The sequence below is a fragment of the Oryzias melastigma genome, linkage group LG14 (genome assembly GCF_002922805.2).
Source record: "Oryzias melastigma strain HK-1 linkage group LG14, ASM292280v2, whole genome shotgun sequence".
In the NCBI taxonomy this organism is placed as follows: Eukaryota; Metazoa; Chordata; class Actinopteri; order Beloniformes; family Adrianichthyidae; genus Oryzias; species Oryzias melastigma.
Genome location: NC_050525.1, coordinates 5033685 through 5043785, shown reverse-complemented (window position 1 = coordinate 5043785; position 10101 = coordinate 5033685).

The window sequence follows — 10101 nt, the reverse complement described above, 5'->3', positions numbered from 1 at the left end:
CACACACGCGCGCGCGCGCGCGCGCACACACACACGCGCGCGCACAGCTCGGCATTGTTCATGCGTGTGCCTGGCTGCAGCAGGGGGGTAATGAAGAGCTGCACCTGACACATGACACAGACTGCAGCTAGTATCCCTAGAAGGGTGCTGGTGTGTGTGTGTGGTGGGGGGGGGGTTGCAGAAAATCCATGGATGGGGGCCACACGAGTGCCAGCGAGTTAACACATTTCTGCTCCGCTGAGAACATAAACAAGCTTGCAAAGGACGTAGTCTGTTTGTGTGGATATCCATATCAAACAGATGCAGATCTGCAGCTTCCAGGTTCTTAATCTGGATTAAATCCCCAGAACATATTTACTGACCGGACTGTGCTGCTGAGAGTGTGCCTGCCGGGCCCTCCCAGCCGTCAGCTCCCAGTGTCTCTGTCGCTCCACAGTTGCGCAGATGTTGGCCCTGCGTCTCCGTCTTCCAGCCCTGACGACGTCCGCACAGCTGTGCCGCCTGCTGGGGGAGCACAAGCTGCCCCTGAACTGTTGACAGTTGGGGGCAGGTCGGCACAGATGGCAGAAGTGGGGTGTCAGGAGACTGTCACCGGGTGGAGGAAGATGGCAGGTAAAGGAAGGGGGGTCCCATCTGGCCGCCTGCCCCAGGGCATCCTCGGCGTCTCTTCAGCAGAAGCCTGTCAAGAGTTAGAAGTCACCTTGTGCAAAACGGTGCACTCTCTGGGATGTTAAAAAGGAGCTTGGGAGGGGGCGCATTGGGGGCTGAAATGATGCCGTCAACATAAATTTCCAAAGGGAAGAGGTTGAAGAGGTAGAAAAATTAGACTTAAAAGATGAAGATTATTATTAAGGATTCCTGCTGTGAACAAAAGTCTAATAAAGCTAAACTAAAATAAATGCTGGAGTTACATATGAGGCTTCAAGTCGCTTAATGCAGGGGTGTCAAACTCAAACGCACGAGGGGCCAAAATGCAAAACACACCTTGATTTGTAGGGCGAACAAGACAAACATTTATTGAACACACTAAAACTAAATTTTTAAAACTTTAAAACTGTAACTTTTTAGCATATTCATGAACTAGATATATAGCATTACCTGAGATAATGCTAGTGTGAATGCTGTAAGATGAATTTGTCTGCTGAAGATGCTAATGCTGATAGCTGAAGATACTGAAATTGATAGCTAAAAACACTGAAGCTGATAGCTGAAAATGCTGAAGTTGATATCAAACTAAAATATTAGGTAAATGCCAAATTAGCTTTAAAAAAAACAAACTTAGCTAAAAGAGCTAGCATGTAGCTGAAAAAATAGCCAAACTTCAAAATAGCCTAAAAAAACAGAAAAAAGCTTAAATTAGCCAAAACAGCTAGCATGCAGCATAAATATTAGCTAAACTCCAAAACAGCCTAAAAACTTAAAAAAACCCCAAATTAGCCAAAACAGCTAGCATGTTGCTGAAATATTAGCTAAACTCCAAAATAGCCTCAAAAATCTTGATAAATGCCAAAATAGTCCAAAAAGCTAGCAAAATGGAATTTTTTAAAACTTTAAAACTGTAACTTTTTAACATAATTATGGATAATAAAAATACAGGAATATTATTCCAGAATAAATTTAAACTTAAACCTTAAATAACTTTAAAAATGTACCCTCCATAAAACTATATTTTGTCAAAATTAGAAATGAGCACAAGATAACATCGGGCCATTAATAACAATAAAATAAAATGATCTGGAGGGCCGGATAAATTTAGTTGGAGGGCCAGATCCGGCCCCTGGGCCTTGACTTTGACACATGTGACTTCATCCAAAACAGAAACCTGATTATACTGAGCATGTGCAAACAACTTCATGAACATCAAACAAAATTCTGACATAAATACATTTCTATCAATGACTTTTCAGCAGGTCTCCATGTGAAATTTATGTTCACGTTTTTTAAAGTCGGTCCGTCCATTTTCTAAACCCACTATATCCTTTTCGGGGTCACGGGGTTCACAAAAACTGTCCTGGCTACTGTTGGGTGAAGGTGGGGTACTCCCTGGATGGGTGGCAAGTCTGTCACAGGGATCAGACTGGATTATGTTTATTCATTTTTACATAGGTTAATTATCAAACGGGAAAACTTCACTGACATTTTGAGGGATCTATTTTAATTCTGGTGAAGTAAACAGAAAACAAAAAAGTACATTTTCTTCAGCAGGTGTTTATTATGGATGAAACCGGCAAATTCTGGATAGAGATGCCGCCTCGACCTTAACTGATGAGGGAGGAACCACCAACTTTTTTAAAGGCACAAAGACAGTTTATGTAAAGTATGCAGTCTGTTGTTTTGGATTAAAAAAAAAAAAACTCTTTAATAAATGTCTACAAAGCATGATCAGACATTTTTCTGGTGAGTATGGATCAGTAACGGATGGCAGACAGAGGCTTATCTGTATTCGCTGAGGTCTCCGGCTCCTAAACCCCATGAATCAGAGGGGAACACTGTGTTTTTAAAGTCTTAGCTGTTCTTCAAAGTCAGATTTGCCATTGACCCAACGTTTCGGCATGGCAGGTAGGCTAGGCCCAGTGTACAAACTTAAACTTCCTGTTGAAGTGGGTGTAACCCTTCCGCTCTCCTTGGCTTGTTTACATTAAAAGTGGGGTCATCTGGACCCCACAAGACAGTGGGGTCCAAATGACCACTAATGTCCATGCAAGACATAAAATCCTATCCACCTTTGTCCACATTTGTCATAGAAGGAATCACACATCTATATGTGGTTGGAGTCATCTGGACCCCAAACAGGGCGGAAGGGTTAAAAGGCGTCGTCATCCTAAAAATAGACCAATCAGAAGAAAGCCCTTTGTCTCCACTTCCAATTGTCAAAAGTCATTTTCAATTGCGTGCAAAAAGTTTCTGGCCAAGCAGAGTCAGAGCCTCTGCGAGCGCACGACAAAACTTCGTGCATTCACCTATATTCTGCTAGAGTGCAAACGTCACTCGTGCCCAGGGACCAGCTCACGCACGCAGAAGTAGACAGTCTCTCACGTGCGATGGCTTTTTCTGCTCTCAGTAGTATTAAACACCAGCGTGCAGGAGCAGAACACCTTCGCGGGGGTCTGAATTGTCTGCGAGGGAGGTCTGATTATGCGCGGGGATGTCTCATTTCTGAGTTTTGACTAATAAATAACCCATAGACATTTATATCACCCCCCTAACATTGAGGGGAAGAAGATCGTCTATTTTCTCACAAGCAGAAAGTCTATTGGATGTGTTACATCTTTGCATCTTTGGAACGTGAAAAGTTGGTTTGTAAATCCTGGAGTGGGCGGGAACATCTTAGGACATTCTTGAAACACACAACGAGGTACAAACACTACATGCACTACTGCATGCAAGTTTGATTCCCTTTATTTTCTAAGGATTAAAATATCTTAAGAATGCAAACAAGGCTTTCTTTGTAAACTGTTACAAAGATTGTGGAGAAGATGGGAAGACCTTCCTCACAAATCCACAACAGACCGACTGACGGTTCGGATCCGCTGACAGCAGCTCAGCAGGGGCCTCAGGTCTGTCCTGCTCTGAATGTCCAGGGCAATAGCCAGAAAGAAAGCTCTTTATGAGAGGAGCATGTGTTCAGGTCAACTCGTCTTCTTTCGCCACCCCTCCCCCTTAACAGCTTCCCCTGTAATCCCAGTTTAAAGCTCCCTCCTTTGCTTCTCCCTTCATTACTCCTCACCTCAGCCCCCGTCCTCTGCATTAAGCGTACTGGAAAGAATTGCCACCAGATGCCTAGTGTCTAAGACAGGCATTATGTTCTTAGAGGATGTCCTGAAAACTCTGCTTTCTGAGGAGGAGGAGGAAGCAGAGGACGGCAGGTAATCGTATCTGCAGCACCCCCACATGGTGCAGCCAACAAGATCTTACATCCAGAAGAGGAACACATCATGTTGTGGCTACCTCCATCCATCCATTTTCCTGACCGCTTCTTCCCTTTCGGGGTCACGGGGGTGCCGGAGCCTATCCCGACTACTGAAGGGCGAAGGCGGGGTTCACCCTGGACAGGTCGCCAGTCTGTCTCAGGGCCTCAACCACACACTCATTCACTCTCACATTCACACCTAAGGGCAATTTAGAGTCACCAATTCACCTATGAAGCATGTTTTTGGACGGTGGGAGGAAGCCGGAGTCCCCGGTGAAAACCCACGCATGCACGGGGAGAACATGCAAACTCCACACAGAAAGGTCCCAGCCGGGATTTGAACTGAGGCCTTCTCGCTGTGAAGCGAGAGTGCTAACCACTGCGCCACCGTGCAGCCCTGTTGTGGCTACCTTCAAAAAATTATTTTTATATCCTTTTACTCCACAAATTAATGAACAATATAAAGTCGTAGTAATTGAAAAAAAAAGAAGAATGCTGTTCAGGGATCATCAAATGAGAATTCACCAACAGCAGCATTTAGTGTTGTATTTTATAACATGTTACTCATCAAGAATTTAAAACCGGAGGAGGAGGGCTTCATTTTCTATAAGAAAACACGTCAATCATGTGGACTCGTGGAGAAAGTGGTTCGTCAGGCCCTGAGGGGGCACCGCTGACCTAAATACAGTTGTCAAGTAAAGTTGTCAACAGCAATGCTACGCTGACCAACCCAAAGACGGCGCTGGGGAAATGAACGTTTAACCCTAAAAGTGAGCTTGTTAAAACCGTGAGTCCACCCCTCCAGAGACACAGTCAGTGTTTTATTAAAATAATTCACCACTGTGCTCTATTAATGACTGGTGTGTGTTTAAAGTAAAACACAAATCAATCTTCAGAGAGAATGAAGGCGTTTGAGCCTAAACAGATTATGGTCCTAAAAATAGCTGTCTTAGCTGTAAATCCTTCTGTTTCCCCTGCTCTGTATTTTCAGAAGATAAGAGAATTGTTTTTACCCAAATGTTTTTAACAGATGCTTTCAGCACAAAAGAGCAGAAAACGACTCCTCAAAATCAAAAGGGATTACACAGCAATCAGTTCAGGTACGCTGAATCCACAGGACATGGAGGTGTGAAATGATGCCCCCATGTGGTTTGAGTAGGTAACACATATTTGTAATAGCTGTTTAAACATAAAATGATTATATAGATAAATATAAACACTCCTCCTTGTTAACGCAATCAAGAGAATTCTAGCATATTTTGATGGTGAAAGGCAACTAGTGCCGCTTTTATTTCAAAATCTACTGGAATTATGTTGATTGTGTTCTTGCGTTAACAAGTCAAAAGTTATAAGTATGTTGAAGATTTTGTTTTTAAGCGTCACTGGCGACTTCCCTGGTAAAATTTTGTTTTCACATTAAGTCTGTTCCATGGAATCCATGCAAGTGGACAGGAAATGCACACAAATGTCATACTTTTATTTAGGTTTAACTGGACAAAACAACATATAAAATCCTGTGGTCAAAACTGAACCTCATCGAGGGGTGCTGTTGCTTGAGACAAGCCCCGAACACAACAAAAGGAAATACAGGCACAGAAAAAAAACAGTTAGTCCTCTGGACAAGAGCCTGCTCTGCTCTGTAACTTTACAATAAGGAAGTTTCCATTCTTTTCCTGGTTAACACAACTAGATCTACTTGTAAAGTGATGGCTACTCCCCAGTCCCACAGCATTTGTTTTGACAACTGACAGTGCTCCAATACACTCTGTGTTCAGTTGAACCTTGGATCATACGGGGAGCAAAAACGACTATTTGTTACTCAGGACAACAGTTAAACAATTGCTTGTGATGCTCCCACTGGGGAAGCTGCTTCGGAAACTTAAGGTGGATTTCCACCTTTATGCTGACAACTGCCAAATTTATGTCCCCACACACAAAGGTCCTGACTGCTCAGTTACGGCTCTAACTGAATGCCTCAATGAAGTCAAGCTGTGGATGACAGAAAATGTTCTTGGACTCAATGAGACCAAAACAGAGGCCGTTGTGTTTTCACCTAGTGGGCGTAAGGATCATGGTCTGGACCTCCTCTCTCTCGCTCCCTTTGAAAAGTCTGTGGTCACCAACTTGGGAGTGAAACTTGATGCTGCCCTGAAACTGGACCTACAAATACATGCAGTAACCAGGTCCTGCTTTTTCCAGTTACAAAGTTTGTCCAGGATCAAGTCCTTCATATCCAAACCAAACCTAGAAATAGTGACCTACGCTTTTGTGTTGTCCAGGCTGAATTACTGCAGCTCCTTAAATGCCAGGTTACCTGAGGCCTTAATAGCCAGACTACAGCTGGTGCAAAATGCAGCAGCCAGATTTATATGTGTTGTTAAGAAGTTTGATCACATAACCCCTGTTCTGCTCTCTTTGAACTGGCTGCTAGAGCAATATCTGATTTGTTTTTAAAATTCTTGTCTTTGCTTTTAAATCACAGGCAGGTACGGCACTGTCTTACCTTTGTGATCTGATTTTAAAATATTTGCCCTCCAAGTCTTTGCGTTCTGTGGACCAGTGTTTGTTACTGGTTCCGAGAACTAAATATAAGTTCCGGGGAGATCGTGCCTTTGCTGTGCTGGCTCCTAAACTGTGGAACCAGTTGCCACTAGCTCTTAGAGAAGTCACACTTTTGGAGAGTTTTAAATCTAAACTGTTCCTCCACTATCGCGCTAAACTATCTGCCTAGTTGTTTTTTGTCATGTAAATTTTATTTTGTTTTTAAATAGTTTTAACGTATTTATTTTTTAATTTGTTTTTATGATTGTTATGTATGGTGTTTTCTTGTGTACAGCACTTTGGGCCTCCTCGGCTGGTGGTGAAAGGAGCTTTATAAATGAATACATGAATGAATGGAATTACATGATTTCCCAGTAGTCAGTTGGTTAGTAGCAGTGATAACTTCAGGCTTTTTAATTTGATCCACAAGTGTGGGAATTGTCTCCTCTTTAAAAAGGTCAATGTCTGTTATGAAAGTTCTGACATTCGTTGTCACAAGAGGTTAGCCTGCTGTTCATCTGAGAGAAAGTTCTTGATACTACATGTCTGTTTTCCCCTTATTATAATGCAGCAAACATGGTGATCTTTAACAGAGTCAATAAAGTTTTGACTGGTAGAAATGACATAGCTCACATTTGCTTTGTTAGAGCTGCTCTGTTTGTACATGTTATTTATCATTTACAGTGTTGATCTGATGTTTTAATTCCATCTGTTTGTTTTCTTCTTCCTTGGTTCTGTATTCACTTATGTTATTATTGTATGGTATATTCTCGATCTGGTTTAACTTCTTTTCTTCAGTAGTTCCAGGAATTCAAAAGCTGTTTTGATTAGAGCACGTGTCAAAGTCAAGGCCCGGGGGCCGGATCCAGTCCTCCAGATCATTTAATTTTATTGTTATTAATTACCTGATGTTATCTTGCGCTCATTTCTAACTTGTTTAATTTTGACAAAATCTATTTTTATGGAGAGTAAAATATTGAGTTACTTGAAGTTTCAGTTGATTCATTCTGGAATAATATTAGTGTCTTTTTATTATTCATAAGTATGTTAAAAAGTTACGGTTTTAAAGTTTTATATATTGGCATTTGGCTAGCTTTTTGGACTATTTCGGCATTTACTAAGATTTTTTGTTTTTGGAGTTTAGCTAATATTTCAGCTACATGCTAGCTGTTTCAGCTACTTTGGGAATTTTTCAGTTTTTCGGGATATTTTGAAGTTTATCTATTTTTTTACGCAACATGCTAGCTGTTTTGGCTAACCTAAGTTTTTTTTTTTTTTTTTTTTAGCTTTTTAGGATAATTTGGAATTTTGCCAACATTTTAGCTAGCTATCAGCTTCAGTGTTTTCAGCTATCTGTACTAGCATCTTCAAATTCAGCTTACAGCATTCACACATTATCCCAGGTAATGTTATTTATCTGGTTCATAATTATAATGAGAAGTTACGGTTCTAAAATTTTAAACATTTAGTTTTAGAGTCTTTAATAAACGTTTGTCCTGTTCGGCCCGTGACCTAAAGTGTGTTTTGGATTTTGGCCCCTTGTGCGATTGAGTTTGACACCCCTGGATTAGAGGGTTCAGGTCTTTTATTTTGAATATCTTTATTTTTAATCCTCTGATTGATTTAGATTTAGTTAAAGAGTGGACAATTAATTTCCAGAAACCTCTGGGTTGTTCAGGTCCATATACAAATAAGGACTGGTCAGAGAAATCAGCGCAAGATAAAACATCGGGGGATATATATAGATTCTGTCAATACGGGTTTTAGAATTGGGATCAGAGCGAGTATAATGTTTGACGGATGTAGAATTCAATGTCTGAGAGAACAAACATCTACTAATAGTTCAAACTTTTTACCAAAGTTTTGCTTTTCATATAAAATCTGTTCATTCTGGAGGTAGAGTTGAACAAACAAGACATCTTCAGGTCAACAGAGATGTAAAAAGCCATCAATTTATAAATTCAACTAATATAAATTAAATAAATGCTAAAAAGGTAATCCTTACTTTAAGAATTGCTGTTTTATTTTCATTTTATTTATTTCATTTTATTTATTTTGTTCTTCATCCCCTCTTTGTCTTCAGCAGTCTTACACTGCTGGGTTTTGTTATTTTAGTTTGGGGTTGGACCTTGGTAGTCTTAGTTTTTAGGCTTTGTTTATTTGTTTTCTTTAGGTAGTTTCGGTTATGCAGCCATTATCAGGAGCTGCTGACTCCGACAGTCGACATGGTTGGGTCAGCAGTCTCCCTGATTTATTTTGTTTGGCCAATTTTTTTTATTTTGTTTGGTGAGATAAAAGGAGCCGTGGGTTGCAGACCCCTGCCCTAGACAGTATAATATTAAAAGCAACATTAATGATTTATTTTTATTTATTTTAGCGGCTGGGTGGCTCAGTGGGCTAGGTGAAGGGCTGGCACTCAGGAGCCCTGGGTTCGATTCCCAGGGTTGTCCACTGATTCCCACCCAGATTGGGTCCTTAGGCAAGACCCTTGACGCTGCTGCCTAACTGGGTCCCTGTGCCCCTCCAGTACAGGGTTGTGTCAGGAAGGGCATCCGGCGTAAAAACTCTGCCAAATCACTGATGCGAAACAGTGGGTGCTGTTACGCTGTGGCGACCCCGAAAGGGATAAGCCGAAAGTGAACTACATTAATTTTTTATTTTGATAATGATTTTTTTTTTTTTTTTAGTTTGAATGTTGTTACTCTGCCTGTAACAGCATAAACATTAATAATTCTCATTTTCTGGCTCTGGTGCAAACAATCAATGACGAGTAATCTGCCTGGAATGATGTCTTTGCGTTTTAGGAAGATAACTCAATGAACTTTAAAGAAGATGTCAACTCCATCAGCTCAGTCTTCTCCAACAGAGATTACAGACAAGCCTTGTGCCACCAGCATCTGTAACATATGTGCTGTTTGTAAGTCTAAGTGTTTATAGACAAAGATAATCAAAGTTTGTAGATAGTAAATAGTTTATCTTCTTTCCTCTGTATTTGCTGGATTTCATGCCTCTCACATTCCATGTTCCTACTTTCAGAAGGTCCACGTGAGAAAGAATAAAATCTTGCTTACACAAAGGATTGTATCTATTCAGCTTTTTCTTTGCCGTTTTGCTTTGTTGGTGACCACTCTGAACACAAGGTCACTGATGTCACAGGAAAACCTGGAAGAGGTGGAGGAATTCACCTCAGCTTTAGCTGTGTGGAAGCAGCAGGTTTCTTTCCTGTCTTCTGACACATCATCGTCAGCATTTCTGGGTCATTTTTATTCTTCTTTCCTTTGTCATTGTTGTGTTCACTGCTGTCGTTGTGCTCACATAGACTGAGGTCCAGTAGGATCAATCTTCTCATCTTCTTCAGAGACATTGGAGACATGTGGCTCCTCTGCATATGGATAAACAGGGAACAGCTGCTCTTTGTGGGAAGGACCCATGGGTTCCTCAGTCTGGTGGGAGCCAGTTGCAGGAGGATGGTCCTCACCCTGCTGGGGAAGATTCCTCAGCTATTGAATCTGGGGTTCGACATCAGTAGGAAGCACAAGCCATTGTCGGGTTCTCCACTGAGTGTCGGGTTCTCCACTGAGAAATCGGTGGGGGCCGCGGCCGGTCTGGCTGCCCAGGTCCCGTTGGTGCCTGACCAGTACACCCACAGG